General features: G+C 33.7%; 1 protein-coding gene across 4 annotated transcripts in view; it reads left to right on the plus strand.

The window, feature by feature from the left end:
* Window positions 1-25,300, plus strand: part of LOC129988127 (protein trapped in endoderm-1-like) — a 94,641-nt gene that overhangs the window by 18,306 nt on the left and 51,035 nt on the right. Inside the window, exon 2 of one of the 4 annotated variants that reach the window (XM_056096269.1) lies at window positions 13,183-13,260. The exons of the other annotated variants lie outside the window; for them this stretch is intronic. The gene's annotated coding sequence lies outside the window, so the exon portion shown is untranslated. The remainder of the gene's footprint in view (window positions 1-13,182; window positions 13,261-25,300) is intronic. 4 annotated transcript variants of the gene reach the window in all.

Below are 25,300 nucleotides of genomic sequence, written 5' to 3' on the forward strand. Positions count from 1 at the left end.
AGTAGCCGTTAAATATTTATTACTTAAAGACATTGGAACAAAAAGAGTTAATTGAGCAAATGTATTACTTGGATCAAAGTTATCCTCTGTCCTATGCACCGTTTCTAATCTGATATTGTTTCTTAAGCAGCTTTAGAGAGATGTGCTTAGTAGAAACCTTTTATATAAGCGAAATGTGTTTTTTACTGGATTTGTTTTAATTTATCATATCAGTGAAATCCTCATATTTTACGATCCTACTGTGAATACAAGTAGTTATAGGCACCGGGGGCACAGGATGGCGTTATGTTACGTTATGTGAATAGAAGTAGATATTAGTTTGTTGTACATTGTACTGCGGAAAATGTCGAGTTCTATGTCTCTATAAAGAGAACGGGTTCATAGTTTAGTCACTGTCTTCGTGTCACTTAACACTGTTGCGTTCATTCAAAATGGAGACTTGATTTATTTGCATGAACTTTCAATTTTGGAACAACGCAGGCAATTTCAAGACATCATTTATAACCGCGAGCAATGAGCGAGAATCGAATCCAAACTAGCTCCGTAAGTTCCACACCACAATAGCGCAGCGAAGGGATTTTGATATTATACGGCCGGAAGCTTAACATTGTTTTGGAGCTCATCGCCGTAAATTCGCAGTCAAATTATTTCCGCGTTTAAGGCGAATAGACTTTAAAGCCACTGGGATCTCGAGATAAGAGACGAGTGCTGTTTCGATACCGATGTACATGCTTATCTTTGGTGGAATCTTGTCACGAACATGGAAATCTGCAAATTGAATCATATCACTAGCCTTCTGCTATTCTGAAATCTTAAAAACTTGAGAAATGTGAAGTTTTGTGATTACTTTCAAATAGATCTAAAATTAAATAAAACATTATTACTTTTAAAGCTGTTTTACTACGCAGGCATTTCTGCAAACTATATCACCGGAAAGTTAAGGAGTCTGTTTAAACGCCAATCTGTTCCTAGTTTTATTGAAACTTTTAAAGATGGCATTCTTGAATCAAAAACTTTTCTCAGGCCTTTGTTCTGGTTCGTAAGAACAAAGAAACAACAAATGTCTTTCTTGTCTCTAGTTACTGACTACTCTTTTTTTTTTTTTTTCTTTTCTTTTCTGGAGGCCGTGACAGATGGCAGAAATACAACACCCCTGGATTCCGGACATTTTGTTCGAACACCTGAATAGTTGGCATTGTCTCTTCGTTCTGCATTGGGAAATGAAGTAGTGATGCTGGTGCGAAGGGGGTGGGACAAATATTCAGAGTTAAGAAAAAATCTCACTTCGCACTTGTGCTTAGTATTATATTTGCATCCAGTTAACAGCTAGATTATTACTTTTTTTTTCCCAAACAGGCCACTGTTTTATGCTCTTGTAACCATAACAAATATTATTTTAAATGATTTATTTGGTTTCAGTTTGTACAAGAAAGGAAATGACATTTTAAAAGAAGAAATATAATCGAAATTGTATGTCTTTTTATTCGTTGCAGCTTCCACACAAATTGTTTCTGAAAACTAATTGAATGAGAGATACTGCTTCAAAACTTTTCATAGGATGAATAGAAATGAAGTTTTAGGAAGAAAGAAATGAAGTTGGATTTCGTTGAAGAAACTTTTTAAGAATAACTTCCTGGCGTCAGAGTAAACAAAAAGGCATATTTGTCGTTTCCATCAGCGTGCTTTACTGCAAGGTCATAATTAAAAAAAAAATTCCACCTAATTTTCCACCGAAATTCCAAAAAAAATTCCTTATTCCACCGAAAGTAAGGTGAAGCAAAAGAAGCGAGTTTGAAGGGCAATGACATTCTTGCTGCCAGAATCTGAAAGAGATTTGTATCCTTGTATACCCTAGTAAATATTATTCTCTATGCACTTAATTCAAAAAATTGTCATCATTTATGGTTACAATTGAGCGGAAGTCCATTTGCAGGTGTTTTGTTTCTACCTACTTAAATAACATTTTAATCCATATTGTTATTGTGTTAGAATATAAATCTTCTGTTGTCAGTTTTTATCAAATCAATTTATCAAACATGCGAAATTAAAAGTGCTCTTGAACGATGAATACTTTGAGACGTTTTCATTCATTTGGCATTCATATCGCAGTCATTGTTTATCAAAAGTCATAAAATAAAAATCCTTAGTTTTTTTTAACTCTCTGTCCGCAATGAGTGTTAGCTTGCTTTCACAAATAGGTTTTTCATTTATCATGGTTGATTTTATATTACTTGGTAGATCAAAATTCAATATAAAAATGAATATTTAGCTGGTTTGATGTCTATCTTTATGCCAAAAGTTCCATTTCAAGTTTAAAATTATAAGGCGTGCATGAGAAACATAATCGTAACCAAAGCGAGTGATCACAGACATTCTTGATGTCTCTAAACCAGAAATTTGCAACAACCCTTGTTCGTTTTAATGGTCGATAACCCAGAAATGGTCCTTCTTCCAGAAACTTTCCGATTTAGTGGCAGTGACTGTCGTAATTGTCAAAAACAAGGCTCAAAAACTGAAAAATGGATGGTGCCCTTCGAGACGGCCATCAGTTTCCAGTGAAAAAGACACTCCATTAAAAATAACTCATTCCTAATGGATTGCTTATATTTTTTCCTCGTGAAATGTACACCCAGCAGACTAAAAATAAGGCCCATTCCGACTCGTCTATCGGCGACTCGATGGACGATTGATGGGGGTAGAGCTGGCGATTTGCATTGCTCTAATTGGCCTTATTTTTGCAACTCCGGTCTGATATGGAGATATCAATGCCGACTGCACCCAAGTCGTTTGAGCGACGCAGGGTCATCCCGCGCCACAAGTGGGCGATTGTCTGAAAGCGAATTCGAAACCTTGCTTTTGCAATTCTATGCTCAACTCTTTCAGCTCGCCACTTGTATTCACGAAAGTAAGAAAAAAAGTTCTGCTATGAATGGAGACTACTGTATTCTTGCTCCCGATTCGGGTTACGGGACAACATGCTGGGAAAGGACTGGAGGTGTGGGGAGGAGGAGAGGGATGGCCTTCTGACGTATGAATGTGTAGAATATCCTTCTCCTCCCTCCCCTCATTCCATATTTCTTGGTCTTATCGCGCCATGTGATGGATTGGAGCAGGTGGGAGCTCTGACGCGAATCCAGATTTTGTTGGAAAAATGTTTATCTTTTGAGCAACTTTCGTCGCGGATGTCTCTTTCGAGTGCTTGATGTGTTTGTTGTCGAGTGCTTGTAAGATGAAGGTTGAATGCACTTCGAAAGAAATTGACCGTTAAATCATTTTTCTTTATCAATGAATAAATTTTATAAGCGAGTTAAAAAAAACTGGGAATGAGTTGAATATTCAATATAGTTGCCATAGTAACACTAAAAAATTTTCAAAACACAGTGGAGTTCAAATAGGTACAACATTTTGCTACAAAAATCGGTGAGACCGTTTGTTATGTCGAGTGTTCTTAAGCGCTAATTTTATTTTATGGACAGATTAAAGTGCGTCAAAATATTACATAAAAGGATGACAGAAGTTACCTTCATTTTAGCAATATAAATTGCCAGAATACATTGTAATTAATTTAATCCTTGGAAATAACTGCCTACGGTTAAAGCAAAATTTATTACGCAAGAAACCCCCCGACATTTTATGGACGTTAGTTTCTTTTCTGGACTTTTTTTTTTTATTCTTCCTATACGAAGCATGCTGAAAGTATAACATTCCTCAAAAAATTCGAACTCGAGATTTCGAAGAATGTCTACGCTTCAAATCTCCCTGAGTTTGAAAGACCCATTTTTGACACTATGTGTGTATCTATCCACTTACCTGTCCATAATTCAAAAACGCTTTGAGCTAGACGGATTAAATTTTGTATCTTGGCTATACACTGAATTTTTATATTTCTACCAACTTATGAACGGAATCTATTTTGAAAAAAGTTTTTTTGGTTATTCGAGTACAAGTAAATACTTTTGAAGCAAATCTGTCAAAGAGTTTACCGTCTGTCGGCCTATGCTTTGAAATGCATGCAAACCCAATCAAGTCCGAAACACAACGACTTAAATCAATGATCTTGTGACAATAACTGTATTTCCATGTCAAATTTTGGTTTCAATGGACCAGGAAAAATTTTTCAAGATACATATTCGCACGATAAATTTAGTAAAAATTGTCAAAGATTTATATTTCGTAACTGTTTTCCGCTATTGCCATAGAAGATATTCGAGGCCACAGTGTTTTTTTTTGGGGGGGGAGGGCATGATAATGTCTTTATTGGTGAGTAAGCGAGAAAGTTTCAGGGAGACACTCCCATTGATTTTATTAACGCCGTTCTTGTTATAAAGATAGTTTAGAGCTAGCACACTTTCTTCATAACAGATTTTTCTGGGGTAGAAACAAAGCTTGTGAATCAAGCAATAATTTAAAGACTGAAATTGTGCTCTAGTTATGATCAAATCTGTAAGAGATATAGACACGAAACAATAAATTTAATCTCGGAATAAATAAATAAATAAACAAAAATAAAAAAATAGCTTTCGGTTATTTTTATGAAACATTTATAGAATGTGATGCATATTGCAATAGATACTTTTTAAAGGGCACCTAGGAAGATCTAGTCGACTGACTGCTATTTAATTTCTGTTGGAATACACGTGCTAGTTACAAATTTATTGAATACTAGTTTATTTTCATTGCATTTCGAAGTGATTACTCCAGAAACTCCTCCAGTTCTCTTCATTTTGTATTTAGTTTCATTTCTGAAACCTGCAGAATCTGAGATGCTTCAAATCTTTCCACTTGGATTGGAACAAAAAATCGCAATTAAAAATATTAATACAAAATCGTTTCAGACTGTTCAATAAACCCAAAAATATTGCAAAAATTTTGTTAAAAAAGTTATCTTTCGTATTTTACACATTTTTTTAAAGGGTGTTTTCTTACTTCCCAAAGAATAAATGCAAAAATGTCAACCTTACGTTTTTAGATGGAAATATGAATAATTTCTTTTAACTTCAATAGAGCTTATGCTGATGCATTTATATTTTTATATGTAGAACTTCACTTGAAATTCTCAATTTTTCAAATTTGGATCTGCGAATCTTTTCTTGAAACGAGTTCGTTCGTCGCATTCCTGGAAAAGCTTCAAATCCTTCAAGTCTAATTATCAAAAATCGATTGTATGAAAAATGGGAATACTTTTACGTTGTTCCATTTTCATTTGCTTCTGTGAAAACTCCATCTTAAAATAAACGTGGTTACGGCTATGTACATGTCGTGAATATATATTTGTGTGGATTTCGCATCTCCTCCTAAACAACTAGGCCGAATTCTATCCAATTTTGCGCGCGTAGTATATGAGACACGAGAAAAATTTTACTTGCCTTGCATTTCAAAATACCACAATTGATTAAACGTTCAAATACCAAAAATTTGCTCTTTCTCACAAGAACAACATCGAAAAAATTATTTAAGATAAAATAATTTTACATCATCTTAAAGTCCAAAATTTTACCTTTACAATAGTATCCATTTCATTTCTGCGCAAATTTTTCTTCGACTGTTATTTACTATTTAAAACTTATTAAAGACCATTTTGAAACAAGGAAGTATGTAGACAGAGAACTAAGACTTCGGACTACTTCACAATTATTTTCCTCAATTTCTCTTTTATTTTAAAGAATATATTTTAACATTGATTTAAAAATAGTGATTTAATAGCATCTAATAACGTATATAAAACAAATAATCCAACGGAGACAAGAAAAGTCTTTTCTAAATAAATGAAATGGATGCTCGACAATAGCAACGACTTCAGGTTACAAGAAATGAGCTGATTTTTTTTATTCTCTACATTAACTTCGGAAGGAGGTATTCGAGAAACATATATATACATTATCTTAATTCAAAATTTTTCCTTTTCGATGATATCGGTTTCTTTTTTTACAATTTTTCCTTCAATTGTTATTGATTTTAAAAAATAGTGGTAGATGATTTTAAAATAAGGATATTTGTAGATATTTTTTTTACTAGGCAATGTTAAGATCGAATTTATTATTTTTAAAATTTTCTTTTATTTGGATGCATATCTTTTAACTTTATTATAGGTTTTAAAGACGTGATAAATGTTTGAAAGCAAGCATAAGAAAATGAGCCATCGATGGTTTTCCAAAATCGGCTGGTTCAGTTGAAATTTTGATTAAATAACGTTTCAAACGGTAAAAGAAGTTTGTGATTATGATAATGTGTATGAAAGTAGTTATTACTTATAAATATTATGCATAAAAGAATTTGAATCTCGTCATCCCCGGTTATCTAAACTAGTAGTGCATATGTATTAAAAATAAAGTGGAAACTGAAGGCAAACTAGAGTAAAGAAAAAATAATCCCAAAATGTATGAGGTACACTATACAGAATGCGTCATAAATGTGTGCTAAATTTGGAAATTTTTCATAATAAAAGGAGTGAAGCTCGAAAAATATTTGTTTGCTCGAATATGATCAGATTTTTTTTTTCCCATTTATAAAAATAAAATGCTTACAAAAGTAGCCGAGAGAGGGCGAGAAAATCAAGCCAATACAAACTCACACTGAAGCAGATCACAAAAACACGACCCTGTGCCTTTATTTTGTGCTCTACAACATTGTCATCGCAAGGTGTCAGGCAAGCGTTGCGGCTCTTCATACGGACTAGTGATGTCCTCTGATTATATTCTTCCAAACCGAAATTATCTACCGAGCGTTACTTTTACTATGAATGAATTCTGAAGTTGGCGGGAATCTATCATGTACCCTGTATCATTTAATTAAAAGAGATGCGCAATAAAACTAATTAATAAAGAAAGATTCTTTGCGCAAAGAGGTTTCTCTAATCTTGGGACAAGCATGTGCAGAAATGAACTGCCAGGCTAAAGTAATGAAGGTATTGCATAATAGGACTGAAACTTAGCCTGTAAAATACGTCGAATAACTTCATTCCAGTTTTCAGCCAATCGTTTTAAGTGACATGATGGAACAAATAATATCCTAATTGCTGAATGGGAATTGAAAATTCGGGTGAAACAGGGTATCGATTTTTTTTTTTTTTTTTTTTTTTAAGTTTATAAAACTTGAATCTTCTTTATAATGCTTGCACAAAGAGTGGAGGTATTTTTTTTTCTTTCATAAATTTGCGACGTTTATAAATTTTTGTCTCAAAACTCGCAACTGGCATTTTAAATGTATTTCTTTTGGACAGAGAAATGAAATGTGTCCTGGAATATCATTCCACTTCATTTTTGGATCTTTATTCAGAGCTGTTATTTACTTTAAGGTGGAAAGAAACCACACTATACATTTTACTTTGTGTAAATTGTTTTTGAAAGTCCTTTTTAAATGAAAAGAGTTTGCGCTTTTCTACAGTATGAAGGAAAAAAAAAATTCTTTATATTTAGTTCTGGCCTGCTCTGTTTATTTTAAATGTGTTAGACGCAAGAAAACTGGAATAGAATAGCCGCACTCACTGTTTCGTGAAATATTTATACGACAATCCATCGCCCTGTCATCCGTACACTTTAACTTTCCAAGATGCGTCAAGTTAAAAAATAAATTGCTGTGATTTTGTTACATCATGACACAAACAACATAAACAGGAGAAGCCATCAAGCGTGATGAATAATTTAGATTAAAACAGTATGTTCATAGACAAAGAGAAAAATAAAAGGTGAAGGAGATTCGAACCTCTGGTCCGAAACCTGATAAAGCTTTAGGCTTGTCTTATCTGTCGTTATATTTTGAAAAATTTGCTGTTGTTTACATGGAAACGATGACATGCATACAAAAAATTATGTATTTTATAGAATCGTAACTCTCATGCATATCATTTCAATAAGTAAGATAATAAAATGTTTTAAACTATGTTTTATGATTGGAAGAAAAAATGGGAGGAAAATATGTATTGAAACATAGTTAGTATCACTAGAGAGAGGGTCTTTCAAACGTTAAAGCTTTTTAAAAGTGGTTTTGTGCCATTATATGATACGAAATTTTTGAGGAAATATTTTAATGCTTTGATTCATTTTTAATTAATCAAGGGAATGAAATTTTGAGAGAAAAAAAAATTGGTGAGCACCATCCATTTTAGAAATAACTTCGCATCCAATTTGGTCATTCAATTCTCAATCTTTGTTCAACAGTCTGCACCATCAAACGTTTTATATAATTTTTGCATCATGTATAATTTATCACTATAACCCGGTAATGCTTATGAGGGAGATATCATTTACAAATATAATCTCCTCTATTAAGCATTGCCATGTTATATCTTAGTGTGCCATTTCATATCTGTGCGCCTGTGTCAAATCATTTACGTCCGATCATCTCTGCGTCAAGGAGGACATTGGCTGACTCCGTATCCAATTGGATCCTATTTAGGATGGCGGTTCATAGTGTAGGGCGACCCCATATCGAATCCACTCCACGAAACAGAGCCTTTTAAAGAATATTTTTTTTTTTTTAGTGCATCGTCATTTAAAAAAATATCACTGTTCTTTTCAAGATAAATGTAGAAGAAAAAGTCATTTTTAAAATCGTGGTAATCCTGTAATGATACCAGCCCCCGAATGCTGCTTTTTTAAATCATGAAAGAATAAAATTTTCTAATCGAACTATTACGAATCGGTTTTGATTTTAATAGTTAAAATATTTTTCATTTAACCATCAAGGTAACAGCTAATGATCTTTTCGATGGAATAGAAATGCTGACTTCATTTTTAAGTGTTTTTTTAATAAAACCAATAAATAGCGTTCTATTAAGCTTATTTTCTTGCTCTACAAACTTTCCCGTTAAGAGAAAGACGGGTGAGAAAATGGTTCTAATCATGCACCGCAGCGCCATTTTACTTTTCAGAGACAAATGTGTTGATCTTTATAAAATTAGAAAAAGATCGGAAAAGGAACTGAAAAACATAATTTGAGCATGAAATATTTTTTCAATTTAATTAAAATACTTGAAGTAACAAAATATTATAACTTTGCTACATTAAAAACATTTGTCTAAGTTGATAAAAAATGACAATAAATGTGGGTTCAATATGCATGAATGTTCAGTGAAAAAATAGGCTCAAAATTAAATTATCTTTTCACTCCAGAATACATACCTAATGCAACAGCCAAATAGCCACTTCCCCTCAAAGCACCCTCATTTAAAACAGCCCTTTGTTTGCAATTGTATTCTGAAAATTCAAAATGAATCAAATTTGTTTCTACTGACTTTCAAAGCAGCCTGTACAAACAGGTTTAAAATGGCTTTTAGCTAAATTCCAAATGTTTTCAAAGATTGCGACAAAGTGCTTTGGCAGTGGCAATCAAATATCGAAAACAAGCAAACATATAATTTAAGTTTTAAAAAAAATGGCAAAATTCTTTGCAGTTTGTTTGGGATAATCCGTCATTTTCTCTTGATCTTAAAGAAATGTTTTTGTAACTGATATTTCCATTTAAACGAAAAATAAAGTTGCAGACAATAATAGGATTTTGTATCTTATGATATTTCGCAGTAAAAATGCGTTTCGTTTCGAGCGAGTTCCTCGGTTCAGTATCAGGTCATCAAAAATTGGACGCGAGAATATTTTAATTCCGAATAACATCAAATATTTCAGCCATGTTTCAGATTGTGTAGAAATTTTATATTATTCAAACATTATATGTTCGAATTTTATTTATCGTTTGAAACTAACAATATTCAAAATGAAATCTTTTATAATCCTCTTTAGAAGACACGAGGGTAGGGTTTCAAAATGAGAACGAAAGCAAAAGAAAGAAGGAAAAAAAGAAGGGGAAAAAACTTTCAAAAGGAATTTAGGAAAAAAAAAAAAACCCGCTTCATGAATGGTTTATTCATCTTTATCTTGTTTATTTTGAAACGGTTAACTATCTCTTTCAAATCTACTCTGAAGAACCCCTCATTCCGTTTTTAATTTTCATCCCATTTTTTAAGGCACTCGGGTGGAAATCATTATTCACGAATTAAAGACTCTCTTCCTTCAAGTTGTAAAAAGAGATTTTTTCCTTTCTTTTTCCTGGCTTAGGCGAGTTGTTAATTCGATTTTTTTTTCTTTGCTTTCATATCTTGGCGTCTAAATTTCCCTCTTGTCAGCCTTTTTTTCTTTTTTTTTAATTCCGGGATTTACTTCTTCACCATACCCGGTACATTCTTGCACAGGAGAGTCAGTTTTCTGGCAATTCTTGCCCCGATGATGTGTTCAGTAGTCATTAAAAATTTTTATGCAATACGCCACAAATTATTATATACAAACTAACACGTAATGAAGCAATTTTTTTTTTTGGTGCTGTCTGTGGTTTCTGATGACTAACAGTGAGCCATTCGCATCTAAACCACATAAGCGAGATGGCTCATTAAAATTTTTTTTTAATTGTCACCTAAAATTTTTCCAACTTATTTTTTTAAAAAAAAAAGTCTTTGTATGAATGATTTTTCTTGTGGTCTTGCAACCAGAAACGTGGAATTGTGGTAACTGCAATGGATTCGATGTATTTCAAATATTAACCTTTTGCACTCGAATTGGGCATCGTTTTGATGCTTTTTTTGAAATTTATTTTTCAATTTTAATTGTCAAAAATATGTATAGAATGGTAAAAAAAAAAAAAAAAAATCATTTTTTGGGGAAATTCAATTTAAAACATATATTTTGGAGCTATAAACAAGCTCTTGTACTGAGTGAATAATTACGTATCGAATTACGTTTTCGAGTGCAAATGGTTCATGTGTGGAAGTAAAGCATTCATTTGTAATCATAGAAAGGGCGCTATTTTAAATTGAATAATGACGAGTATTTGGATTAATATATACAACAATAATTTCCTTCAAAACCACATATTTGTTTTATTGTACTGATGTCAATCTTGAAATGATGAGTTGTTTTTCTAGTACGAATCGAGATATAAGTTTTTATTTGAATGCAAATAATGTATATGTATCGTATGCCTCGAGCGAGCATAGATATTTTTCAAAAGAATTTTTTTTTATGCGTGCACTTACGCATCAATGCAATTTTTGGAAGCCTCTTCGGTCGATTTCATTTGATCGAATATTTCTATAAACGAGCTCAATAATGACGTCTCTGAAATAAAGGAATGAATCCTGCGACGGTTATTATTCACATTTTGCTCATCTAAATGCCAGTGCATGTGCATTTGCTAAATCCAACTACTGTCAGTAAACTGAGTACTTTCATAGTTATTTGAAATGCGCAAAACGAGTCGCGCTAGGTTCATTTTGGAATCATTTTGCGTAGCTTACTGGAAAAAAAGCATCAGGAAATGGGTGGTTAAATATTAAATGATATGGACAGTTACTTTTGGTTATTCTTTTGATTTTTCCAGTGATTGTAATGTCGCGTGAAAAGGTGCTATTAAAATTCGGCCTTTTATCCATTAGTCTAGGAAAGCTACACCTCTCGATGCCTGTGCTTACAGCGGCGCGTTCTGTCCGTTTTTTCTAACAAAAATGAATAAGCGATGACGGACTAGGCAGTTCGGATTTACAAAACGGCGCGTCTATTCTTCGTTGTACGGTGAAGGGAAACCTAATAGTATTAGGGATTTTTCATTCAGAAGCAAGATTTAAAGCACATTTTCACCTTTGATCACACCACTACACATCAAATCTCATTCGTCTGTGCCATTTTTTTTTTCAGTTATCGTATTCACGTGCATGCGCGAATAAACTGACAGACGATAAACTAATATACATCCAAAACTCAAAATCGAAAAATAAAAATAAAAGTATAGTTCTGAAATGCTAAACGGGACTGTATTAAACTAAATGCATTGGAAAAAAGATTGAAGCTATTTTCAAGTAGCTGTAACGCACTAAACCAGCACTGCGTTACAGTTAGGTTTATTACAGTTACAGTTTAGGGCCTTGCGATTGTTTTCATTTTGAGGTATGCTGCATATATTTGAGGTATGCTGCATATAAGAACCGTGCAAAGCACAGTTCTTAGTAAATTTCTTTTTCAGAAGCAGAACTGATTTTTTTTAAAAAAGAATGTTACATGAATTTAACAAATTTGAGGGAGTGCAATTTTCGTGTGTATTTTTTCGTGTGTATTTTCTCCCGGGAATGTGTCGTGCTTGGAAAAAGTAATCATGTTAACTCTGCAGAGGGATGGTTCGCTTCCTACATTACCAGACAACGTCAATAAGTTATTGAATATCCGTTTCAAGGGAATCGGTGTCAAAATATTTTGCAAATGACTCGCTTTTTTCAGATTATTAAAATCATTTTTTATTAGATTATTTCATTAGATTCATTCAGTTTCATTAGATAAAAGATTCATTAGATTCATTCATTTTCATTAGATTTATTAGTACATTCATTCAGATTCATTAGATCATTTTTTCAGATCATTTAGCTGGAAATACAAGATAAAAAAAATGGGGCAGCAGGAATAGCGAAATATCCGTATGCTGTGGTTAGTAAAACTAATCCATCAGATCCTTAGCCTGTTTTAACTGTAAAATTCAAGATCCAGGCATCTTTTCACTTTGAAAAGAAGGTGAATGCAACAAATTGCTTTAAATTTCAGTTACCGGTTTAAAAAAAAATTATTTACGAATTTCAAAAAAGAGTCGAAGAGTCTTACATTTGAAGTGAAGTTTGTTTTAAGCAATTGCTTTTTTGCATGATTTTTCAAGGCTGCGTCACTTAGTAATAGCATCATTAGTTAGACTAGACTGATGAAGACTCATTTTGCCAGCTTTTTCATTTCTGTTAGTAGAAGTTCATTTACCACTAAGAAAATATTAATAAATATTAGTTTTTCTAATCATTTGATCCTGAGTACTTGAAAAAAAAAAGACAGGAACTTAAATCTGAGACGAATCCGTACATATTTTTTAAAAATATAAAATGGTGCATCTGTTTATTTACTGCTTTACTAACGAAAGTCGCTATTGTTCCAGCGCATTCATCGAATCGCCATATCTTTTTCTACTAAAGAATTTTTTTTTTTTTTTTTTTTTTTTTTGTAATGCGAAAAAAAGTTTGTTGTAAATATTACAAAAACAATTACTTGAATAATCTGACTTTTTATTCCCATATTTCAATAGAAGAATATCCAAATCTATCAAATTTAAAATTCTGTCTCTTGTTAAAGAGAAGAAAGGAGGATAGAAATTTTTTTATCTCTATTTCAGATTTTACCGAGGCCTGCTATAATAATTTGAAAAGCGAAGCTTTTTCTCCAAACGGAAATCGACACTTTCCCTACTCAGGTAAAAGATTGTGCTATCTACTCGGAATAAATATAGTAATGAAAAGTGATGCATAAAGATACGATTGACTTTTCCCTTTAACTTTAAAGGAAGTAAAGAAAGTTGAGTCTGTGTGTATTTGTCCTTAAAGGCAGAATTTACTATTTCGACTTTAAGAAATACTGCTGTTAAGTCTTCAATTGTTCAAAGTCCACGAATGTCATTTCTTTTGCGTGATAGGGCTGAAATAGATGATTTTTGTTTTCTAGAGATTCCTTGCGTGTCGTCGTTCGCTGGACGGCGCAACTAACGGACCTGGATCTGCCGTCGTCCATTTCGATCGCCTCATGTAAGGCGAAACTCCTAAGAGGTCAAGACAGAGGATGCTCGACCATTGTTTCAGTCAGATGAAGAGATCTGTGGGGGCCATTTAATTTAACGATCAAGAACAGTGGTTCGTCGTCATTTCGCGAAAAAAGGATTTAAACGAGCTCGTTTTTCGTGACCGTGCTTCGAGAATGGGAGCGTGCTGCCCGTCGAGCGTCCCGTTGCGCAAAGGTTAAGCGTTCCGTGATGGTGTCTCCATTGTCTTGTCGTTCGGCAACGCATTATGTGACATGAGACGAAGGTGAAAACCCTTATTAGCGGGAAGGCATGTCGTCAACTGGGGTTAAGGGATAGTTGTCCTTTTTATCTGCTACGCATTCACCTCAGTTCGGCCCGGCAAGAGTTGGAAATAAATAGCTTATTCTGTAGGTTTGTTATGTTCGGGAAAATGGAAATCGGTCTGGAAAGAGTCCAACATTGTGACAAAGCAATATTAGAATAATAATTAAAAGGTTCTATTGTAATATATTTTTTTTATTTCAAATCTCGAAGAAATATTCTGAGGAAAACGTGCTTATCCCTCATAAAAATGTGAGTTTTAATGATTATCAAGAAATTGTTTATCTATTTAACTTCTAAACTATGACTTTCCCTCACCTTGCATATATATTTGACACGCTTTCGCTCACTCTCGCTCTGCTCATGTAAAGCGAATTCAAATAATGAGCAGATGCGGATGGATTAAGAATTGCCTCTACTTGCATTACATCCATTCTGCGTTTCCATTCGATGTTATCGACAGATCGATGACATCCGTTCACTTTCCCCGATTCTTGCTACTATATTAAAAGGGGGGAAATGATTGGCATTTAAAGTTGCATTTTTGAAATGATAGATAAAATCTTTGATCATAGTTTTCCAAAAGAAATAGGTTTGAAGCGTCAGTAGAACCGACTCCTCTGAAATGGTCTGTCTTTTCGAGTTCATTCATTGGTAAGATTTGTTAATAATTATCTATTCTTTGTAAGAACAGCAAAACATTTTTTAAAATTTATTTTAAGGAAAATAATTTTACAGAACAGCCTATTGTTAAATTAATCAAAGGTACTATCAAAACCAAAAAACAAAGTATTCAAAGGAAAAATATATGTATATTGCAACAAATCGAAGAAATCAGTCCGACTTTTAAAGCATTTTTTTCTTCTCCAAATCTAAACACTTCTCATTATTCATGGCTTTTCATTTGCCTACCAAAATGTAAAAAAGCTCTGGAGTTGAATGTTTAAGGCTGCAATGAATATATGGTATTATCATTTCTTTGAATCTAATGGGATTCATTCTTTTTATTAAATGAAGAATCTGCCATCCTTCAGGAATCCTCCACTTTCACGGTTTTGAAAATAAAAGGTAAAAGTATCTCTCCTTTTAGTTTCAATTACATTTTCATTGAATGCTAACTATTGTAAAAATGATTGGATAGGAATGGTTTTCATTAGCTGCAATAAACCAGATATTTTGTGCATGAATGATTTAAAGGGCCTCTCTACTTATTTTATCTAATATTTACGCTTTAACATGATTCAGATCCATGCATAAAACGTTATCTGCCTTTTGATTTTATTATTTTGTACATCGTTTTCTAAAATGCAAATAATTGATTCTGTTTCTTTCAGCTTCTTTTGCTTCTTTCGCTATAAGGAAAAATTGGAAAGAATATTTTCAAAAATTCATAATTTTTGTTTAATTATAGAAATATAAAAATATTGTAAAATGCGCAGTTTAGCGTAGTGCATTTGATCCTTTTAAGCAGGGCGTCACATGCTTGGAGAGGGGATAGAATAATAGGAGTGTAATCGTAAAGTTTTATAATGTCTTCAGCTTTTAGATTCTCCAACATTTCGAATATAAAACTTGTAGAAAGCACACACTTTGGTTTAATACATTTTAATGGGATATTATGGATCCATTAACTGGTAGTGAAAACACGGAATAACTTGTATCAAGTGCTTCAATGGTTGGCACGATTTACTTTTCTATTTGATTACTTGCAAAAACCATGCAAATGTTCATCATTATTTTGCAAATTGTAAAATGAGCTTTAGGATGCTCGATTCCTCATTAGAATTGGCCAGGCCTATGTATTTTGCTTACCTGAGGTTCGATTCTCATTGTTTGGGAGCATGGAAGTTGAAATGCAGTGATAGTCCTCTAAAATTTAAGCAAAATTTCATAATTAGATTTCTAAAAAAAAATAAAACTTGCAATTACATTATGACTTCAAAAACTCAATGTTATTATTATGAAATATGTGAGGCGAGGTCCTGTACATCCTCTTTCGAATTTCTTCTTTCCTCTTGATATTGGTGTTCATCTCGTCTTTCGATTCAGAAGTGGGTTTAAGAACAGATTCCACCAAAAATTTGTCATGTGTAAGTATAAATTTGTCTTCTATTGGAAGTCCTCTTATTAATGTCATTTGAAATTTTTGAGAGTGGCTTACTCGAGATCCTTGTCATTTGACCATGGTTGAAGTGCATTCGCGACAATCGACAGCGCCATTTTTCTGATGCTGACAAAATTGTCTCTCTTTGTAAAGCTAATAACGGGCAAGGTCAGCACTTGCTGTTCCTTTCTTTAATTTTCCAAAATTTAAATCCCCCTCTAAATAGTAAATACATCTCCCGAATGTTGTTACGGATGACGCCGCGCTTACGAATGTAGCAGTTGAATTCATATGAATCTGAAATGAAGAGAAAGCGAAAGGAGTGCAGAGAATCCGATTTCTTATGCGTGCCTTGAAGCGGTACGATTTTTCAGTGCTCCAGGTAAGGACTCTGCCGCTGTTTCCAAGCGAAGGAATTTTAATGATGTGATATGTGGTTTGAGGTAAGATATGCGTAGATTTTACGATGTATTTGCCATCGTATTATCTCAGGCAGAGCCATTTCCGAAACAAGTTTACCAGCAGAAATGCGTGTCGATGAATGAATAAATGTTCCGTGCCTGAAAAAGACGGTTTAAAGTTTTTGACTGTAGGACATTCTGCGTTGTGTTTCAATTCCACTCTTGAGGGCTATTAAATAATGCAGTGTCTCTCTTAAATTGGAACATTTAAGAGAAACCATCAAAAATTTATAGAATCGCCTTTACAAATGTAGTGACGTACAAATTTCATCCAGTTTTTTGCGATTGTTGTAAATACAGTTTTTTTTTATTTCACTTGAGAGAAGAAGCCTTCTAAAAATATTTTTATTTTATTCGTTGTGTTTACTCTGTTTTTAAGAGCATTTTCATAGATGGATTTAAATTATCTTTCTGATCCATGGAGGGCTGTCATTCGAAGTTTATTTTATAGTGGGACGAAGCTTAGAAACACACAAAGAAATTCGAGGGCGACACTCTCCCGCAGGCTTTCACAGCTATTTAGAATATGTCTTACTTTGTTAAAAAAAAAAAATTGCGTTTGAATGATATTATCAGACCGGAGCATAGGTACATTCCACTTTAAATCGAAACGTGGTAATTGTTTGTTTCGTACGAGCGTGGTAAACGTCGTTTGCTGCAATTTATGGCGTTGCAATAAGTCATGGGCAAGTTGAGCTTCAAATTTCACTGCAAAATGTCGAATTTCACTACAACTGAAGCATCCTGACGCTGAAAGAGGCAGAATTCGAAAGAGTGGAATGCTTACACCTTTAACAATCATTTTAAACGAATGAGATTTTCAATGGACGCAACCTCTATCTCATCGAATGGAAAACTCGAGAAATAACAAAGCAAAACTTTTGTGGGAAAAAAAAATGCCTGCAAAACTTGATTGGATGATTTCATGTGTGAGTCAACCGCGTAGTCACGTTTTAGCAAGACGGCGTACATTTCAGTTTTGGGGCTTGGAATATAGGCAAACCTGAGTGTCTTTTTAAAGCCAGTGCTCCAATAGGGCCAAAATAATAAAAGGAAACTTTGCCAAGACGTCATTTGCACTTGCTGAGGTACTGAGGGAGAAACCAACATCGCTTATCTTGTGCACCATTTATTCTTGCTGCGCTATTCTTAAACGAGTAGAAATCTGAATGGACAACTAAACTCTCTCTTAAAACACAGACTGCATTGAAACGCACGCTTTGCATTAATCATGGAACATTTCATGATTCTGTTCACAGGACGTTTTCAATATTTGCTCACAAAATGTATTGATTCCCGATTGAATCTTTTCATCTTTGCTGTGTTTTTGTTAAAATTTGAAACTTATCAGTACTAAACAAGAAAGCCGATTCTTTTTCTTTTAGAAATGAGTTATACATTCGAACCGATTTCTTCGAAGCTCGCAAACGGCGTGGTCAAATATTCGATTCACTTTCGGCTAACCGCTGCCGTGTCCTGATTATTTATAATCATCTCAATCAAGAGCAACCTTGACCTCAAAATGAAACGGGATCCACAACAGAGGGAGGGGAATGGAATAGTCTATCAATCCAGACTTGTTGCTAGACGCATACCGACTGTATAACACGGAGCTATGTCAGAAGAACACCGCATTCGATTACACGAGAACGTGTCATTGAAAATTGTGCAAACTGTCTCACCGAAAGAGACACGGCGCGAATAGTGGATTGGCGGATTCATGGATGTGGCACCCCCAAAATAGTATCAGAGAAAATTCGAATAAGCGGCATTCTCAAATGAAAGGGAAAATTCTCAAATGAAGGAAATATTTTTGTAGTGATCTAACTTGAAAATAGAGATGAGTGCAATGGAATAAGGAAATATGTTTGTCAAGTGAAGTTTTCCAGTTCATTCAGGGATGTTGAGAGCACACAATGTACTTTTCTAGTACGGATCGGTTGAAGGACATCTTTGTTCCATAATGACGACCAGGACTGGACAAAAACCATCGCTCGTCTGGACTGCCATCTGCTGTGCATTTTTCTAATGATCAGACTTTCTGATTTCATGATACATTCTTATTTATGATAGGATTATTTATCCGATGGTTTTCATTTTATAAGCTTTAATTCTTAAAATTTGGTAAAATATCGAGAAAAATTTATTAAAAAAAACTTTTGACTGCACAGTTAATTATATCAGTTTCGCCACCATTTTAAATTTAAATAGTGATTCCTTTCATAATTAACTAATAAAATTGCTTATTGTTAAAGTTTTAATACTGGTGTAGAAGTGTTAATTAACTAAAGACGTCTATTATTTAATAATTAAATTAAAACATATTAAAAATTTATTTACTTAATTATGTAGGTTTATTAATTACGCTACAGATCTATTTAATTTGTTTTGAAAGTGAAAGAATAAAAGTGTGCCGAAAGAGTTATATAATGCGTATATTTCTAATTTTTTAAATTAAAAACTGAAAGATATTTTTAAAGAACCACTATATATAGAAAAATGATTGAAATCGTCTGTTATTAAATTTTTGCTTCAGAAATTCAAAGGCATTGAAAGATTCATAACAATAAAATTTATTGTGATAGCTTCATTTTAGAATTGTGTAGATTCCTTTGCATTGCTCTTAAAAGTTCAATATTTATCCAAAAAGCTGGAAATGAATGTATGTTCTAAACTAACTCGCAGCTGTTGATTGGACAAACCAACGATTTATAAAATAGAAACCGAGTTTATGGAGGTTTGTCATTTTTCCTCTGATGGTTATAGTTTCGCCCAATAGATGCTGGGGCTCATTCAACACTTTATTTATTTCACGTTTTTTAAAAATATACCAGATAGAATATGAGCTCGGTTGAATGAGGATTGAGTTTCCCAGTTGGGATAAGAACATTTTGTGAAAGAAATAAACTTGTGGGTATTATAACGATTTATTTATTTATTCATTTCTAATTATTTTATAACCTCAATGAAACGATTTATTTAATTATTGTGAATTTTCTAAATAGGGTGACATCACTATGAATAGAAATTTTAATTTCAATATATATAAATAATGGTATAAGATATATACGCAATAATTTTTAAGTTCTCATTGTACTTAATGATCCATAATGAATCACAGGATTTTACCTATGAGCTGTTTAGCCGTGCTGTATCGAAGCGTCGTTTCCCGCCGTCGATAACGCCGAATATTTTGAGCGAGGACAATAAAACGATGAGCAGCTGGAAATAATCGAGAACTAATATTGTTCAGATTTGAAAATAAAATTCAGTGCTTGATTTGAGATTCTTGAATTATATAGATATGTGCTGGAGATACTCGTCAATCAGCAAAATGTGCGCATGAGATTATTTCTTCGTTTGGAAGTACTCTATCAGTAAGAGCCATTATTTTCATTCCTGAAAATAAAGAAGATCCGGAGTGCCTTTCATCTCCTTTGGATGAGTTTCGAAAGGAATCACTGACTGGCAAGATACGCTTTGAAATAGAAAAAATGACAGTAGAGAGGAGATGCGGTGCAACAGGAAGAAAGCAGCAAAACATTAACTTTATCATTGTGCTTTTCTTTTTCATATTATGTTTTCTATAAAATTGGTTTTTATGAAGAATGAAGACTTTTTGGCCCACACATGCTTCGACATTTCTTTACTTAGTCTGTGCTGACATTTCGACATTCTTATTGTAAGCGGAGGGTCAGATTTGATTTCTTTATCAAGTATTTTGGGCAAACAAATGACAAGAATTTATAATTAGCAAATATCATCATTATATCACGAGATACTTCAAACATCTCATATAAATATTATCATTGCTTTCTCTTTTATTCTTTTTTTTAATTTATTTTCCTCTGGTCATTTCACTTTCTTTTGATAGCAATTGCAAATAGGTGTTAATAGAAATGTCGGATAATAGTGTTTACTTTGTATTGTAAATTCAAAATCGCTTACACCATAAGTCGCATTTTTCTTTAAACATGTTTCACCACGGATTCTAAAATGTGCGCGTTGCACTTAACGTGTCACGTGAGCATGAATTGCCAAGCCTGAGTTTTTCGATAGGAGAAATGTGGTTTGTAATATCAATATTAGTTCTTTTTTAGTGCATAAAAAATCTCATTGCGAATCAAAAATGTTCACATAAAAGCATAATCATTTAGCGTCTTTCATTTTGTAGAACTGCGGACCACCATTTTCCTTGTTGTAACTATCATCAAAATGTAATCACTTAGAGCGGGTATCATTCTGTTTAAACAGCTTAATTTGGCGCAACAATCTGTAAACCGAAGAAGCAGAGAAATTTTTTTTTTTCTTCACTGCTTTGTTGTACTTGTTGACTGACCGCATGAATGAAGAGATCACTGTTTCTGGCCCCGTGCTAATCGTTGCCTGAATAGTAAGAGGTGACAACAGATTTGTTCAAATGAAAGCAGTCTTGTTGCGAATCGCCCTCATTTTTGCCAAAGGTCAGCCTTTATCAGATTCTGCGAATTGCGTGCCTCCGAGCCCACCAACATGAATGAACGATATGCTATTGATAATTTTCGTCTTCAGGACTCCGGGCTCCAGGCAAAAACAATCTGTCATTAGAACGTACCAGGGAAAAACGACGAATTCCGGCGACTCGATTTGAAAGCAGGTTTTGTTTGGGGTTTATCGTTTTGATAAAATTGCGTATCATGAAGCAATCAGGGCCCATTAGCTGGAGTGACGACAGATTGAATCTTACGATAGGCACCTCTTAGCTCTCCCGAAATTATTTCAATAACTTCTGATGCATTGCTTGAAAAAAAGCGGTATTTTAATCGAAGCACATGAGAGATGCAGTTGACGAGGTATCCACGTACGCGATTTTTTGCAGATTCATCATTTCCTCACATTGGGGAACAGTCTAGATGGGAGGTTCTGGATTTGAAACTAATATGCGAAGAACTGCCGAAATTTCATTGCGGGATATTGTGTTGAAGTTCGGCACGAGAGAAAGCCGGATTATGTATACCGAAAACCAGTCGTGTCGCTCCCCTTATTAATCGCGGTTGAAATGAACGAAGTCCGTCCCCAAATCAGTGGCGCAGCGATCGTAAGTAGTGCTCGGTGTATAACATAATTTTGCGACTCTCCCTGCCCCAATTGTCATCAGCGGCTGGGAAATGTGAATGAACTCGGGGGATGCTATTTTATCCGTTTTCTCGTCGTAGTTGATTTTAAAAATGATACGGGCTCCCTGGCTTCTTCTCATGGTACTTCCTAAGTCTGGCACCAGGGCACTATACTCCTGTCGCCGCCCAGTCATCCCGAATAGCCCTCGCATTGTTTCAAAACGGCTTATTAATGAAGCAAATCAAATCAATCCACCTATAATTGATATTTTTTTTCAAAATGATTTTACTTACTTTCTTCTGTGGAGGGATCATGCATAAATTTCGATGTTGCGCATTTTTGGAAAAAAGACAGCCAGCTGACAAATGATGTAAAAAAACTGAATTGTGGGAATCCGTTTGAGATGATGAGTTCGTAAAATTTACAATCACAATTTTTCAGGACTATCTTTATAGGGTTAGAAATCTCAGGGGGCTAGAAGAAATTTTATATTTTTTTGGTATGTTAAAAATGTATTGTATTAATACTTTTTATTTAAACAATTATTTTCTGTTTTTTAATCTTATGTGTCCGAAATTTTGCAATTTATTTTTAAACTAATTTCTCGATCCACTATTTGGCATGACGTGCCATCCGACAATAATAAGTTTTTAATCGATTGCAAAATTTGTACCGAATAAACAAACGAACACAGAGCAGAAAGCGAGTTAATAAAATAAAAATGGAGGCAGTCACTAGTTTTAAAAGTTTAACTTGCCGTTAATAAATGAAAATTGGTGTATGAATCTATCACCAATTTTCATTTATTAATGTATTGCCAAAATAAAATGAAAAAAAAAATCCTCTAATATCTGTGGTATTATAACTATATTAATGAACTATATTTTTAGAATCACTACAGTTAGATTTTTCTGTTGATATTGTTACAAATCTGTAAATTTGCTACCCGGCACGAATAGTGTCATCGTGAGAAAGACCGTTGTAAGATCTGTGCTGAGCGGCTGCCGCGTTGATGACCTGAGAGCTTGGCGACCATTTGGCGACTAAATGGATCATACTGGAAAGTTCGAGAAGTTTCACGATCCATCCAGTAGGAACCAAGATACACTCAGATACGTCCTGATTGGTCTGAAGATTCTAGCCCCGCCTCCCGGAGTTATAAAAGACAGACACTCTGAAGCTGGTGGGAAGTGGTGTGTATCGTCAGAAGTCGTGTGTGGGAGAGGAGTCGGAGTTGCCGACAAGTAAAGAAACTGGAGGATTAGACAGCAAGCAAGCTGCTGAACTATAGCGATTAAATGCGTTATGTTATTATGATTGATCGACGGTATTTTGTTGTAGAAAATTTTTTGTAACAATATTAATTCTTGAAAAACTGGTGTTCTCTAGGCCGAATTAATTTTTTTTTTTATCTGCTGTTCTTCATTCATTAATTTTTTCTTATTTGGTGAATTACTGAATGCATTTTTAGTTTATTTGCTTGAAATGGTAAATGTTAGCGCTCGTTTTTATCGAGGGGGCCTTAACAATCAAATTCGTAACTCATTCTATCACGCATTCTTTAATTATAGTCTTAACTATTGAAATGACCGTGCCCTTAAAAGTAATGGGGAAATGCTTTAATGGTTTCGTTTTTTATTCTGTCAGATCTTTCCATCATCTGTGAACATGTTAAGCAGATTTCTGACAGAAAAACTGATATAAATTTAGAAAACTTCTACAATTTCAATCACAGTCGCTGAAATCAGGAGCTCGTTCTATGTGATAGCCTGTTCTTTATAAAATTCTGCTCTACTCCTCTTTAAATGCTGAGCATCAAACTACTGGAATTTAAACTAACTTAAAAAATACAACGGTTTAATTGGATACATGTAACTATTACAAAAAAAAACACCTGTATTTAGTTTTTATTATATCTGACAATTTTAAAATCAGCTAATTTTGTTTTCCGAGACACAACCAAAATACGATCGTAGCGATAATTTTAAATTATTTGAAGATTCTATCAAATTTTGTAATATTAATTTTATTTTCCTACCATTAAATAAATGATAGTTGATTATTTCTAATTTATTTTCAAACTCTAGTTGACGAGTGGCGATACAATAATAAAACATGTGCGATAATGCTTTTTTTAAAAAAAATTGGAATTCGACCGTCACCATATATTATGATTCTATGTAAAGTATTTATTAGGTATTATAAAAATCTTATTTGAGGAAATAAAGAATGAATCTGTGTAAATTTTTTCTCTTAGAAATATTCGAGTTCTGAAAGCTTGTTCATTCGTATCGCTAACATCAGCTGGGAGAAAACTCGGCGTTGAAGCCTTCAGAAGCCATTTAAGCGAAAGCGTGCTTTCCATCGCAGATTCCGGTTAATCCGTCAAATTTTGATCCTTAAATTGGCTCTTAACGCTCAAAGGTACCAATTTAACAGAGAGTGGCTTCGAAAAAGTTCCGACAGAACGATTGGAATAGCCTGACTTCGACATCTATTCATTAGTAATCATGCAAAGGACGAATTTCTGCTTTATATTTGCTTATCTTTCGGGCGAGACAATGATTTAGTATTTACGTGACAAACCTTTAACTTAAAATGAAAATAAAGATTTCCTAAAAAATAAAACACATAAAATGTTTTTATTCAACGTCGCTTATTTTCTTTAATGTTGTAATATTTAGAAACAAAATGATTCTGAGTAATTTTTTATAGCCCTCCCTTCATTTTAGCTGAAGCCTCTTAACGACGGAAATATGTGCTGTCTTAAAAAAAAAAAAAGTAGCTAAGAAAAAATTTTAGAGGCTGCTATGATTGCAAATGCTAATCTTCCTATTTTTCAGTACATTTGTTAAAAATTAACTTGAGAAAAATAATTAATTAATAATTATTAATCTTGTATTTGTAATTGGCTGTTTATGAGACATAACACTGTTTTAAATGATCTAAGGATGGGCTAGAAAACTGCTTCGATTTTTTCATCGGTTCGCAGGTAAGTTGAACTTGCTTCACTTCAAGAACCGGGTTGTTGCAGATATAAGCAGCCTTGAAGAAGAGGGCAAACAGGATCAGTTCTAGAAAGTCTGTTACGGTCAATTTGGGCATCCAGACTACGACGGTTTGTTGAGGGAATTTCAACTTCAGGGCTGGAAGAATATATTTTCCCATTTGGTCGAAGGACATTTAGGTGTATGGGTCTGGTTGCACAACAGCTCTATTTGTATGGGCGGAATATTCTTAATGGTTCGATGTACAAGTTTGGAGAGGAAGTGTCGCCTCAAATGATGGTCATCTAATAACGGTTCAAAATAATAATTGCCCCGAAAAATGTGACTATAAAATAAGATGGTGGTCAAAGACAGCAAATCAACAAAGGAGACCCAAATTAAGATCAAAGCACAGACAAGTTTAGATAATATTTTGAGGTAAAAATGGCAACAAACTATATAGATCATGATGTTTTTATGCTTATAGCTAAATTTTAAAAAAATATGGTTATTTCAGTACCTTTTTATGTATTTTCACGAGATAATGTGCAAGCCATGTCCGAACCGGATAACGCATATCCAGGCAAACCTCGAATAGATGAATATGAAATTGAAATGCTCTAGTTCTGGCAGAAAAGGGACTGTGAATTTTGGCCCTTGCAGAGCTCTCTTCTTGCAGTTATTTTCGGCATGCTTGATGCTTAGTTATTCCTTATTATACATTATATGTTATTCATTATTATACA

The sequence above is a fragment of the Argiope bruennichi genome, chromosome 10 (genome assembly GCF_947563725.1).
Source record: "Argiope bruennichi chromosome 10, qqArgBrue1.1, whole genome shotgun sequence".
NCBI classification, from domain to species: Eukaryota; Metazoa; Arthropoda; class Arachnida; order Araneae; family Araneidae; genus Argiope; species Argiope bruennichi.